Source organism: Equus przewalskii, chromosome 1 (genome assembly GCF_037783145.1).
Source record: "Equus przewalskii isolate Varuska chromosome 1, EquPr2, whole genome shotgun sequence".
NCBI lineage: Eukaryota > Metazoa > Chordata > Mammalia > Perissodactyla > Equidae > Equus > Equus przewalskii.
The window spans coordinates 68,826,744-68,841,075 of record NC_091831.1 but is presented as its reverse complement, the minus strand read 5'-3'; the positions used below and the strand labels follow the sequence as shown (position 1 = coordinate 68,841,075).

The 14,332-nt window shown below is 40.6% G+C and overlaps 1 protein-coding gene across 6 annotated transcripts in view; it reads left to right on the top strand.

Annotated features, from left to right (window-relative positions):
- Positions 1-12,337, top strand: part of RAB4A (RAB4A, member RAS oncogene family) — a 50,382-nt gene extending 38,045 nt beyond the window's left edge. For 4 of the 6 annotated variants that reach the window (XM_070567065.1, XM_070567038.1, XM_070567051.1 and 1 more), the window contains one exon: positions 3,736-5,444. The gene's annotated coding sequence lies outside the window, so the exon portion shown is untranslated. Of the gene's footprint in view, positions 1-3,735; positions 5,445-8,865 lie in introns of those variants that run through there. The other 2 variants (XM_070567028.1, XM_070567047.1) reach the window with 2 other exon arrangements.
- Positions 12,338-14,332: the final 1,995 nt, after the last annotated feature.

Genomic DNA, 14,332 nt, shown 5'->3' with positions numbered 1-14,332 from the left:
ATTTAAAAATATTTTGAACTAAATGAAACCAAAACACAGCTTAGCAAAATTTGGGGGATGCAGTGAAATCAGTTCTTAGAGGGAAATGTATAGCATTGAATACATACGTTAGAAAAGAAGAAAGATCTAAAATCGCTCATCTAAGTATCCACCATAGGAAACTAGAAAAAGAAGAGCAAATTAAATCCAAAGTAGGCAGAAGAAAAGAAATAATAAGAATTAGAACAGAAAGCAGTCAGTGAAATTAAAGCTGATTCTTTGAAGAGATCGATAAAATTGATAAGCCTCTAGCCAGGCCAACTAAGGAAAAAAGGGGACACAAATCACTAATATCAGAAATGAAAGAGTGGACATCACTGTAGATCCCACGGATATTAAAAGAATAATAAAGGAGCACTGTGAACAACTCTCTGCCCACAAATTTGATAACCTAGATGGAATAGATGCCAAAATTCACACAAGAAGAAATACACAATCTGAATAGGCCTATATCTATTAATGAAATCAAACCAATAATTAATAACCTTCCAAAACAGAAATCCCTAGGCCCATATGGTTTACTGGTGAATCCTACCAAACATTTAAGGAAGAAATTTTACCAGTTTTCTAGAATGTCTTTCACAGGAGAGAAGCAGATGGAATATTTCCTAATTCATTCTGTGAGGCCAGCATTACCCTAATTCCAAAACCAGATAGAAACATTATAAGAAAAGGAAACGACAGACCAATATCTCTTATGAATATAGATGCAAAAATCATCAACAAAATATTAGCAGATCAAATCCAACAATGTATATAAAGAATTATATACCACTTCCAAGTGGGCTTTATCCCATGTATGCAAGACTGGTTCAGCATTCAAAAGTCAATTAATGTAATCTGTCACATGAACAGGCTAAAGAAGAAAAATCACATGATCATATGAAGAGATGGAGAAGAATCATTTGACAAAATCCAACACCCGTTCATGATGAAAACTCTCAGTAAACTAGAAACAGAGGGGAATTTTCTCAACTTGATAAAGAATATCTGCAAAAAGCCTGCTAAAATCATAAAATTAATGGTGAGAAACTTGTAGCTGTACCACTAATATCTGGTACAAAGCAAGGATGTCCCCTCTCAAAACTCCTTTTCGACGTCATATTGGAAGTTCTACCTAATGCAGTAAGACAAGAAAAGGAAATAAAAGATATACAGATTGGGAAGGAAGAAATAACTATCTTTGCAGATGACATGATTATCTATGTAGAACATCCAAAAGAATCCACAGACTTTTAAATACACTATTATATAATAAGGTTGCAAGATACAAGGTTAATATACAAAAATCAGTCACTTTTCTATATATCAGCAATGAACAGGTGCCATTTGAAATTAAAAACACAGTACTATTTACATTAGCATCCAAAGAAAGGAAATACTTAGATATAATGCTAAAAAAATATGTACAAAGTCTATATGAGGAAAACCAAGCTGATTCTAAGCTTATTTGGAGTGGCAAAAGACCATAGCCAATGCAATATTAAAGGAGAAGAACAAGTTGGAGGACTGTCACTACCCAACATCAAGACACAATAAAGCTACAGTAGTCAAGACAGTGTGGTATGTGAAAGAACAGACAAATAGACTGGAACAGAATAGAGAGCCCAGAAATACACTGTCATAAATATAGTCAACTAATCTTTGATAAAGGAGCAAAGGCAATAGAGTAGAGCAAAGATAGTCTGTTCAGCAAATGGTGTTGGAACAACTGGCCATCCAGATGCAAAAAAAGAGATGAATCTAGACACAGACCTTAACACCCTTCACAAAAATTAACTCAAAATGGATCATAGACCTAAAGTAAAACATAAAACTATAAAACTCCTGCAAGATACTATAGCAGAAAACCTAGAGACCTTGGGTATGATGATGACTTTAAATACAACACCAAAGGCATGATCCATGAAATAATTGATAGGCTAGACTGCATTACAATTAAAAACTTCAGCTCTGTGAAAGACAACATCAAGAGAATAAGACAAGCCACAGACTGGGAGAAAATATTTCCTAAAGACATTTCTAATAAAGGACTATTATCCAAAATATACACAGAACTCTTAAAACTCAACAGTAAGAGAACACCCCAGTTTAAAAATGGGCCAAAGACCTTAACAGACACCTTACCAAAGAAGATACACAGATGGCAATGAGCATTTAAAGGCCGCTCCACATCATATGTCATCAGGGAAATGCAAATTAAAATAAGATCCCACTACAGCAAACCTACTAAAATGGCCAAAATCCGAAACTCTGACCACACCAAATGTGAGCAAGGATGTGGAGCAGTAGGAACTCTGATTCATTGCTGGTGGGGACGCAAAATGGTGCAGCCACTTTGGAAAACAGTTGGGCAGTTTCTTACAAAGCTAAACATATTCTTACTATGTCATCCAGCAGTCTCACTCCTTGGTATTGATAAGCCCAAAGGAGTTGAAAACTTATGTCCACACAAAAACCTGCACATGGATGTTTATAGCAACTTTATTTATAATTGCCAAAACTTGGAAAAAACCAAGATGTCCTTCAGCAGTTGGATAAATAAACTGTTGTACATCCAGACAATGGAGTATTATTCAGCATTAAAAAGAAAAAGCTATCAAGCCATAAAAAGACATGAAGGAACCTTCAATGCATATTACTAAATGAAAGAAGGCAATCTGAAAAGGCTACATATTGTATGATTCCAAAAAATGACATTCTGGAATGGAGACAGTAAAAAGATCAGTGAGTCGAGGATGGGAGGGATGAATAGATGGAGCAAAGAGGATTTTTAGGGTAGTGAAAAGACTCTGTATAATACCATACTATTGGATAACATGACATTATATATTTGTCCAAACCCATACAATGTACAACACCAAGAGGGAACTGTAACGTAAACAATGGACTTTGGGTGATTATAAGATGTCATTGTAGGTTCATCAATTGTAAAAAAAGTACCACTCTGGTGGGGGATGTTGATAATGGGGGCAGTAGCTGTGCATGTGTGAGGCCAGAGGGTATATGGGAAATCTGTGTACTTTCCTCTCAATTGTGCTGTGAACCTGAAACTGCACGAAAAAATAGTCTTTATAAGAAGAAAATCCTAAAGCAACCACTAAAATAACATGACAAAGAGGTTGGGCTGATAAGCCAACATGGGAATTAAAATGGAATAAACACGTAATCAATCTAAAAATCCAAAAGGCGGCAGAAAAAGGGGGAGTAAAGATCAGACAGGACAAATAGAAAACATAGCAAAATGGTAGATTAAACCTAACTTAACCTATTAAAAAAAAAGTTAGATTTCTGCGTGAAAGAATTGAAACTCTATAGGAAATCTTTGTGTTCTTTCTCAGAAAGAAAGGAAGGGATTGAGAGAAAGCTGATGGGAGAGATTGAGATAGAGATCCTTCTGCCTTTATGTCAATGAGGAAACTTTCTTGGGTTAATTGAAGTCTAAACGAATGTGCCTGTTGCTAAAACAGAAGGCTCATTTATAAAATTTGCAAGTGGGGATTTTAATTTTTTAAAGCTTCCTCTTTCTCATTTACCATAATAGACTTTTTATGTGTAGTCAGCATTATCTAATAGCAGTAGGTTAGTTTAAATAAAAGTTGGGAGTATTCACTAATTCCCTTTGAGACTTTAAGTCATATTTGTTTGTATATTTATAGTTATGTATATTTCTAAATTGTTCTTAATATTTTTTAGGTGTTCATACAGTGGTATTTGGGACACAATTGTTGGAGCTTGAAGAAGAAGTTTTTTTACCACCGTCTTTTTCTACTTTAAACAGAAGTAGATCTTTGTGCAAAAAAAATTATTTGGGATGTTACACAAACTAGTAGATGTGGCACAGCAAACCATATATTAAATCTAAGTCAGTGGACACCACCATTAGATGTATCCATGTATGTGAAAGTTTTCTCTCCGTATTTCCCCTTTCATCTTCAGATAAATCCTGACCATGGACTGTACATGCGCTAGCCCAGTACATCTCCACAGCATGGTATCTGATGTATGATATGGTAGAATGTGGTACTAAATGCAGTCTAATATTTTATTTTTTTTAATCATATGAACTAAAATCTGTCAATTGTGAGGTGTGCTTTGATCATCATGTCAGTTATATTGCAGAGTGGATTATATTTATGACCTGATATTCAACTACTCTGGCATTGACGGCCAGTGCAGTGCTTATTTAATTCTCTTTACCACAGTCCACAAGGTGTTTACTGATCCACACTTGAAATACTAGATTAGTAGTTACTCACATACCAAAATAAAATCACAAATGGAGTTTTCCATGAACTTGAACACTGTCCACCTCTCTCTTGATTTAAAGCATCTTCATCCAGGTCAGTTCAGGAAGTCTAGCCTGAGTACCTGCTCTGTTTTAGGCGCCATGATCAGCACTAAGGATTCCAGTACTTTTAACCGAATGTACTAGGCAGCGGATTCTACTCTCAGCTCTTGGTGAATTTGACGGACCGTGTAACCTAGGGCTGCTCATCTGTTCCCAATTTGCTGACCTATCTATCTCCCTGCTAAAAAACACATTGTTTGCTACTGTGCTTTTTCTGGGATTCAGTGTTAGAGCATCACTGCCTCTTTTTTAAGTCTCTTTTTGTTTTGTGTTCGTTTTAAGGAAACCCACTAAATCAAGTTACTATTAAAGGGATACCACTCATGAAGAAATTTCTGTATAGCTTTTGCTGAATACTTAATGCCTTACTAAAGTTAAGTTGACATGTTTTTAATTCACATAAGGTATGTTGAAGTATAATATATATTGTATTACAAAGACTTGTTCTAATATTTTAAAATGTCAAAGCAAAAAATATATAGAACTTTTCTTTAAAGTTGAAATGCAGTATTATTTAAGGCTGAATGGTTAAAAAGCATTCTTCACCTTCTATGTGTTCTTCCACTGTGACTTTTTAGCTGCAGACTGGTGAATTTTATTACCTTTTAGTTAGAAGTTGCCTATACTGCTTTTGTTGTTTTATTTTAATCAACAGAGCACAGCAGCACTACACACTCTGGGAAATGACTTGGATAAAAATATCAGAATGTATCTGTTTTAGATATTTTAACTTTGCTTTTTTTATGCCTTCAATATTTTATTTTGAAAGTCAGAATATGAAGCAAATTCTCAGACTGAGCTACTTCTTGGACCTCGCTGGAAGAATTTTTCATTCAGTGTCTCATGTATGATAATTTTGCAGGCTGCTCATTTTCCAACAGCTTTTTGCATGGGATAGAAGCATGTCCATTCTAACACATCGGTTTATTCAAAAGCAAGAATTTTTTAAATAAGATAAATGTTAAGTTGGTTTATAAATGAGCCTGTGAATTAAACCAGAGGTACTGCATATCATTCCACATCCTTCGACCAATAAAAGTTGCTGGAGAATCAAGCCATGGTGGTTCTTAAAGGCTTTTAGGGAAAATGAAGAGGGGAGATAATTAGGTGATGATCAGTGTTTTCCAACACCACCACCCAATTCTCTGATTCTCCAGATGCAACTGGGTGTCCTACAATTCATTTCTAACACTGTCCACCTGGAAATAGCATCAGATCCCACAGGTTAAGGGCTTAGTCTGCCCCTTTTTCCCCCAACCCACACATACACACTTCAGATGCCAATTGCAAGTCCAGGTTGTTACCTGGCTTCTGACCAACCTGCTGTAATTCAGACGTTCCCACGACTCCCTCCTTGGGTTCAATTAATTTGCTAGAGCCGCTCATAGAACTAAGAACAACAATTTAGTTACTAGATTACTGGCTAATTACCAAGGATGTCAAAGGATACAGTGATCAGCCAGATGAAAAGGTACGCATGGCCAGGTCTGGAAGGGCCCCGAGTGCCAGAGCTACTGTCCCTTGGAGTTTGGGGTGTACTAACTCCCAGCACAAAGATGTGTTCTTGTTCACCAGTCCAGAAGCTCATCAAATATCTACATTCAGAGTTTTTATAGAGCTTAATCTCCAGCTCCCCTCCCCCATCCTGAGGTGCTCCAGGGGCCCCACCCTAAGTCGTCTCATTAGCATAAACTCCTGTGTGCTCAAAAGGGGCTCCTTATGATCCTTATGAGTACCAAAAGACACTCTATCAGTCAGGAAATTTCCAGGCTTTTAGGAGCTCTGAGCCAGGAAGGGACGAAGACTAAATGTGTCTTTTACTAAACCATGGTCAGCCTAGTAACAAATGTTATGTATACATTTCCCACAGCTTCAGTTTTTAGAACACTTAATTTACATTTCTAGAAAAGTATTTTTTCAGTCTTCTCAGAAAAAGATTCTGAACTCCATTCAGACTTGAGATTGTAACTTATTCTTTCACAGTCCAGCATTTAAGTGAAAATGAGAACATCAGAATTTGGGAATCTGCAGTGGTTTCCTTGAAAACATATTACTTATGACTTACGTAAGAGTTTTTGAAATCTTTAAGAACATTAATTCCTAACAGATCAGCAATATTCAGAGTGAAGAATCTGATGCTAAAATTAGAAACTTAAATGATTTGTAATTACATAGTATGACATAGTAGATGGTTCTTCATTTTCTGTCAGTTTTGTCCTTTTTTTTCTTTTTGGAGGGGAGAATTAGAGGGATTTAAAAACACCTGTAAATTTTTAATAATTTTTTGTGCCATTTATAAAGTGAGTCTCTTCACTGGTCAGTCACTTGTCTTGTCCGTACAATCTGGGTTTGTTTCAGCTGTTGCTCAGTTACTTTCTGATTTTATTAACTTCTTTAAGGAGTTGTTTTGAGAATTTTAGAGGAATTTATCTGAGAACACTTGACTTACCAGTTTCAGGAAGACGAGTGACTAAGTTGTCAGCCATCACCCTCTAAGGTTAGAAAATACTGCTTACTGCTAGAAAATAATTTAATCAGGGGATCTTTGTTTTTTCTTTTAAAATACATTTATGTTCTTTTCAATTTTTTATTATGGCGGTTTGCAAACATAGACAAGTATGGAAAAAATAGCATAATGAACCACTATATCAGCAAGATTCAACAGTTGTCTACATTTTGCCAGTCCTGTTCTGTCTACCTTCACTCCACTTTCTTTATGCTGGAGTATTTGGAAACATCCAAGACATTATCATTTTCCCCAAAATTGTTTACTATACGTCTCTGACAAGAATCTGTAGTTTTTAATTTTATATAGTCACTGTCCCTCTGGTAAATTCTTAAAAGATACTGTTACAAAGCCAAGAATGGTTATGTTTTTTCTTACCTTGCAATTATATAAAGTAGGTTTTCTGGCATTTATTGAAAAAGCAAAATGTGTGTCTTCTATACAGTATTATTCAGAGGTGATTTCCCATCATGTGGCTAGTTGTACCAGTAGTTCTGTCCCCTGGCCCAGGGAACAGTTGTACCTTCAGCAGGGACACCAGGACAGCTGCCTGCTACCCACAGCCAGCACCACTTCAGTGTGGTTGGTGCCCTTGCTGTGCGGGTGGTTACATGTTTTCACTGTCACCCCTGCCAGTATAACCACGTGGGGCACACTTAGTTTAAATCATTTTAACCTGTCCATATCCCATGACGAAAAATGTATTTAACTCTGACACATGCGTCTCTGGGACTTAGGCTAACCAAGTACGAGGTGGGTTGAGCCACATCATGATCTTGCAGTCACCTCAGCCTGCTTGTTCCTGCTGGAGGACAGTGTCCTTGAACTTCTGCTGGGACTGAATGAAAAACAAGCCTGTGCTCTGACAGCTCCTTTCTCTAACTTCTTGATGTAACCTGTCAGTTTCATTTTGAGGAAGACTAGAGTTAAGAAAACAAACTTGCTAAATTTCTGAATATTTTACATTCCCAAATATCATGGAAATAATTATGTTCACTAAATATTTAAGGACCAACTATATATGAAAGCAAATGCTAATTTCTGTATGTTTGGTAGGGAGCCCTCAAATCATTTTCCATTGAATAGGAAATTTGGTAATATGATTAATTCTAGGCAAATCTACCACATCATTCTCTTTTCCAGAAAACTCATCATGTTGGTTTCCGTGGTCATACATGTAGGCCGCACGCCCTAGTACTGCACCCATTTCCTGGGGTAAATGGTGTTTTATAGGCCACTCGTGCTGTTCTCTGAATGTCCCTTGCTTTCTCATCGCCCTTGTGCTTTTGCTGTTTCCATCACCTGTGGTGCACCCTGCTGGCTCTCCGGTTCTGTCAGGCTGCAGCCCTGTTGTCCTGTAGGGTACAACATGGAACGTCTCTGCTGGGAGCCTTCTCGAACCCCCTCCCACCCCTGGATATATGCAGACACACTCTGCTCCTGTCATTTGCTGTCCTAAGCTTTCTTTTGGTATTGATCACATTGATCAATACATTGTCCTTCTTTGTCTTCTCTGTTGGGCTAAGACCTCCCTAGGACAGGGCAGTCTTCTGTGTGCCTGGTACATAGGAAGGACTCCAGTGCTTGTGGAAAGGACAGATCAGAGTCTATTGTGTCCCCAAGTCTTTCTAAAATACCTGGATATCCAGCCTGTCCACTGTAAGATTCCTTTTTGCAAAATCTCCAAAAGGTGTTCATGTGATCGTGCTAAATTCCTTCCTTTCTAGGAGGGAGTTTCTCAACTCCTAGGGCCCTTTTTCAGGTAATGTCACCAAGATGGCAAAGTAGGAGACCCCAGCCTTCATCCCCCCACAAAGATCAACAGTTAGACAGCTATCAACAAACAAAAACAGCTCTGGGAGGGCTTGGGAGTCCACCTAAGAAACTTCAGCAGCAGAGTGGAACAAAAGTAATCACAACAAAAGGGAAGGGAAACAGCTTCATTTTGCTGCATCCTCCCATTCTCCAGGCCAGCGCCACTCAGCACCAAGAGGAAACGTCCCAGCCAGGAAGAGCTCCCCTCACCAGGAAAGGGGAGAGCAGGGCAGCGGCCAGCTTCCACCACCTTTTCAGTGCACCACACGAGGGACCTGCTTCGGTTTCACCCCATCCAGAGACCAGCAAAGCTGAGACATACAGAGACAGCTAGGAACAAGGAAGAAGAGCAGGGGCTCCCAGTATCAGCCACAGAGTGGGAGTGACCACGGTTCCCGTTGATCTGCTCAGCAGAGGACCACAGCAGCTTTGAGCACTGAAGAAATCAGTGACCAGCACAGCTGCTGTGGACTCCCTGCAGATTTCAACCAGTTTTTGCCCCACAGGTATTCCCATTCTCAGGTGCCAGCCATCTGAGTCCCTCCTCATTCCTCCCTGACCCTGGCAGAGCCCAGGATCTGCACTTGCAGCCTGCCTAGTCCTCTGCAGCTACACAAGCGCATGCCAGCCTAGACAACCCCCAGAGCTGACCCCCATTGCCTCGTGCGCACTTGTGGCTAGCCCCTCAAGCTATGCACGTGGAGGCTGCCAGCCTGACTCTCATTTCCAGCCAGTCCCACAGCCGTGGAAGTGCACACTAACAGCCAAGGCCCCCAAACCTGCTTGTGGGCCCAGATTAGGTCCCGTCTCCAATCACTGGCCTGTGCCACTGGGCTGACTTGCAGCCTGCCCCGCCACCTGTGCACCTGCATGTCCCCAGCCCTGTCCCCATCACTAGCTTCCACTTTCATGCATGCACTTGTAGGGAGACTGCAGCCATGGGAGAGCACACCAACAGCAAGGGCCCCACAGCTGCTCTGGGCCTGCAGTTGGCCTAGGCCCTTGTTGCTGGCCCTGGCCCCCACTACTAGGCATGTGTCTGTGACCAGCCCCTGCCACTACACAGGCACTTGCAGCTGGTCTCCACAGACAAGTATGTGCATACCATCAGCTTTGGCCACCACTGCTGCCTGCTGTGGTCTCTAGCCACTGGACCTGGAGGTGCCATTGAGGACCCCAATAGCCCTTGCAGCCACTGTGGACTGATGAAACACCATGCTCCTCCCAGACCTGGAGCCGCCACATACCCCTGCACTTGGCACCCTGCATTATTAGTCCTGGGGTCACAGCATGCCCCACCCACAGGTGAAGGTTTTTCCTTACCAAAGTCAGTCCATGAAGTCTGGAAGTGGGGACTGCTGCTTCAAATGCACAGACACAAGGCAACAGGGATCATGAAGAAGCAGGGAAACATGACATCACCAAAGGAACACAGTAAACTTCCAGTAACTCCAAAGAAACGGAGATACAGGAATTGCCCGATAAAAAATTCAAAATAATTGTTCTAAAGATGCTCAGAGAGCTAAAGAGAACACAAGCAATTTAACAAAATCAGGAAAACAATACAAGAAGAAAAGAAGAAGCTCAACAGAGAAAATATAAAAAAGAACTAAGATTTTGAAGCTGAAAAAATACAATGACTGAACTGAAGAATTTGATAGCCTCAGTAGCAGAGTGGATTGAGCAGAAGAAAGAATCAAAACAGATCATTTGAAATTATCCAGTCAGAAAAACAAAAAGAAAAAAGAATGGAAAGGAATGATGAAAGCCTATGGAATGTGAGATACTATTAAGAGACAATCTATGAATCAACGGAGTCCCAGAAAGAGAAGAGAGGAAAAAGCTTATTGAAAAGAAATAATGGCTGAGAACTGTCCAAACCTGGGAAGACATCTGGACATCCAAGTTCATGAAACTAATAGGTCACTCCAAAATTTTAATCCAAAACTATCTTCTCCAAGACACATTATAATTACACTGTCTAAAGTCCTATCTCCTAGAGCAGCCTGCTCCCTTTCTGAATGTTGACTTCAGTACATAGTTACCCAGTTGTCTTATTTTACATGCTAGGGGTAAGAGCTTTAAGGTTTAGGCTGCAGGTTTCATTGTTTGGATTAGTATTTTTTGGAAGTTCTCCCTGTGTACTCTTAGTCGGTACCTCAGTACAGCCTGTGGGCAAGCAGGCGTCCAGACTGCTGTGTTCTGCATCTTCACTGCTCTGTCCCTGTAAGAACAGAGCTTTAGGTTTAAGGGCTGTGAGAAGGGATTGAGGATGTAATTGTTGGTAAACCTTTGCTCTGTGGGCTAGGCATGCTCAGCTGTCTAAGTATCGTATCATGTATGATGGGTCATAAATGCTTGGGGGTGAAATGTGTCAGGTCTCTCAATTCTGTTACTTAGACCCACTCTGCTACAGTTGACAAATCCCCATGTTGAAGCAGAAGCCAGAGCTGTAGTTTGATCTTGAAAACTTAGTACCTGCCACCCTTTCAAAGGAGCAGTAGAGGAATAGCAAACAATAGTTTTCCTACTGTAATTTTAAGATTAAATGATTTCATCTGAAACGTTTACATTTTGTTTTCTATTTGGGTGGTTTTGTGTGTTTTTACCTGATCTTTCCACCTTCAGCCCTATCTGAGCCTTGAGAACTAGACGTGGGCATGGAGAAACCCAGTTGCCAAGTGCTCCTTCGTTGTTCACTGTGTCTCTGATCAAAGTACAGGATTTCATGCCCACTTTTATTTTCTTCTTTAAAAAAAAATTTTATTGGAGAAATTACTAAAAAGTTTTTAATTTAATAAGCTCTACATTTTTAATACTGTCAATTGAAATGTCTATAATCATAAGACCTTGAAGGGGCATAGCATTTTTTACAACTTAAAAGTATTCTCACATTTCACATCTGATTTAGCCTTCAAAACCACCCTTTTCAGTGGTACAGAGCAGATATTAGGCCCATCTCACCACTGGGGGCTGAATTGCACCGCCTGAGGCTGGTCCCCCTACGAGGTGAGCAGCAGGCCCTGCACAGTTGGGCAAGGCACTGGGATTTCTGTTGACCGGAATCTTTTTTCTCTCAAAATTTCTTATGAAAATTTTAAACCCACATGTTTACTGGAATTTTAAAAACTATAAACAGTTCTCACTTTAACTGGTAATAGTATTTTCCATTTTTAAAATACCTTTAGTGCTGAACTGTTAGCAGTAGGGAATAAAAGTTGATTTCATCACCATGAAACCATGTTTTGAGTTTTAACTAAAAAAACTTGCAAATTTGATAACTTACTTTTTTGTCCCTGCCTTCAGTAAATTGAAAATGTAAATTTAAAGCACATCACTGGAAATGCATGCTAACTGATCTTCAGAATGCTTGTCACAATCTCCTTGTCCTTCGCGGTTAACGCTGTCCGGTACTGAAGTTGCGCGTGAGTTCAGTGTTTCTCTGTAAAGGTACGAACGTGCCTGTGAGGCCTGTGCTGATGACTGTTGCCCTCCCCTCGGTGGGGAGGTTGTTCTCCACCTTACACACTGGAGTTTGCATCCCTCGCTGGCAACATTTAATGTGTTTATTGTGGCCACATTCCTCTGCTGTATGCCAATAAACTGTTGACTCAGGCTAGCCCTTACCTGCACTGTTTCTCATCTCTATTTGTTTAACTTAGTCCGTGAGCAAGAGTAGAAGAAAAATTTCATTACTTACTCAGGATTTTTTTTACTTACCTGTAACTATCAGATTATTCTACTCTGGCCATCCTCTTTTCCTCTATTTCCAGGAGTAATTTTGGCTTTAAACGCTAGCCTGTTGCTTCAGACTTTTAATGGAAGTAGTTACATTTTGGGACCCATTAGTGGCCTCAACTTTAGGCCAAGTTTGGTGCCTGTTCATAGGGTTCTTCTCTTACCCAGTTGTCAGGTCTGTTCTGTCATTGGGTGACACTGCACAGCAGAGTACTCCACTGGGTGTAAAGTAAAAGTCTAGTTCAGTGGGCAGTGTAGAAAGCACAGAAGGCAAACAGGAAGGGTGAGTGTCGTGAATCATCCACAAGTGAGCCTGGGGCAAAGGCCCCCGGGGCTAAGCTAAGCTACAGTGCCCTGCCCAAGGAGGAGGTGGTAGCCTGAGTGGCCCCAGTGAGGTGAGTTACCCAAGGGGGCTTGTGGAAGGAAGCAAGGATGTGGTTCCAACACCCCAGGGTTCCTCTCAGTGACCAGAAGGCAGCACAGAGATGAACGAACTCCCCAGTTCTCCTGAAATCCTCATGTCATAAAATAGTGAAAGAGAAACTGATATGGTAGTCATCACATGTATTAGTCAACACCTAAGTCACAGAAACAAAGAAAAATTAATGGCAATGTCAGTTTTCACAAGGAGTCACTCAGCTATTTCAGACTATCTTTCATAGTAAACACAGCCAGTGTTTTAAGTTTAAATGGAAACCATACACACGTAGCAAGATTCCAAGCAGCAGGCATTGTCTCACCTCCCGCCACACAGTTAGCTTCGTGAAACCCTGTGTGTAGATGAGCACAGTTAGCACACTGGGAGCAGACGTGCTTCCACTTGTGTTTTCCGTATGCTTCGAGACTGTTCCACACTTTGCTTTTCTTATTCCTCTCCCGTAAGTCTAGCTCCTTATCGGAGGCAGGCCGTGTGGTTGTGCCAGTCTGCCCAGTATGCCACACTGCTGTGAACTCCCTCGGCATGGACATCTGTACGGGTGGGTATATCAGGAAATGCTTAGGAGTGGAATTGCCAAGTCAAAGAAATGTTCCTTTTAAGATACAGAAAGCCAGATTGCCCTCCAGAGAACTTGTGCCAATTAACACTCCCACTAATAGAGCAGGAGGCCCAAACTTAAATCCACACACTTTTTTTTAATTGAAGTTTATGTTTTGTCTTTATTAAATTTTAACTTTTGCCGTAAATACTGTGGTAGTCCGGAAGATTCTACAGACAGCAGTCACACAGGCTACTGGAGCACTGCTGTTAGAAAATATACACCACGGGAATCCCCGGAACACCAGTCCCTGCTTGGAGGAGAGGAGCAGACTCCGTGCGTCCGAATCAGAACACGCGGAAAGGCGGATAGCCCTGGCCTACTTAAGCAAGCCCTGGTCCTTCTTAAAAACTTGATAAGCTTCAGCTACTTTTATTGTTGGTCTAAGAGCCTCATGTTAAAATTTTATTCCTGGAGAAGGTTAGTCTTTTTAGTGAAAATTCAGGCTTTATACCTTACTATGCAAAAATCTCAGTGTTCTAAATACGGTAATGCTCAAACAACCTCCCAGCCCGGTTCAGGACCAGGAGGCGGCGGGCAGCTGGGCTGCCCTCGACTTTGCCTGCAGCAGATGGGCCCATGGAGGCCCCCAGGTGGTTCTAATACCAGCCTGGCTTACAAGTCACATAGCTTAGAATCTTTAGGGGGAGGACATATTTTTGAAGAGGGGGTAGTATTTAGGTTTTGTTTTTGTGTTTTCTCTAGGATTTTTTTTTTAATAGCGAATACATTCTTATGGTTCAAAAGCCAAAGGTAAATAGAGGAGATTCCTTCCCTCGCCATCACTCCATTCCTTTTCCTACCACTACAGGTAACCACTTGTTAGTTTGTGCATCCTTCCAGAGT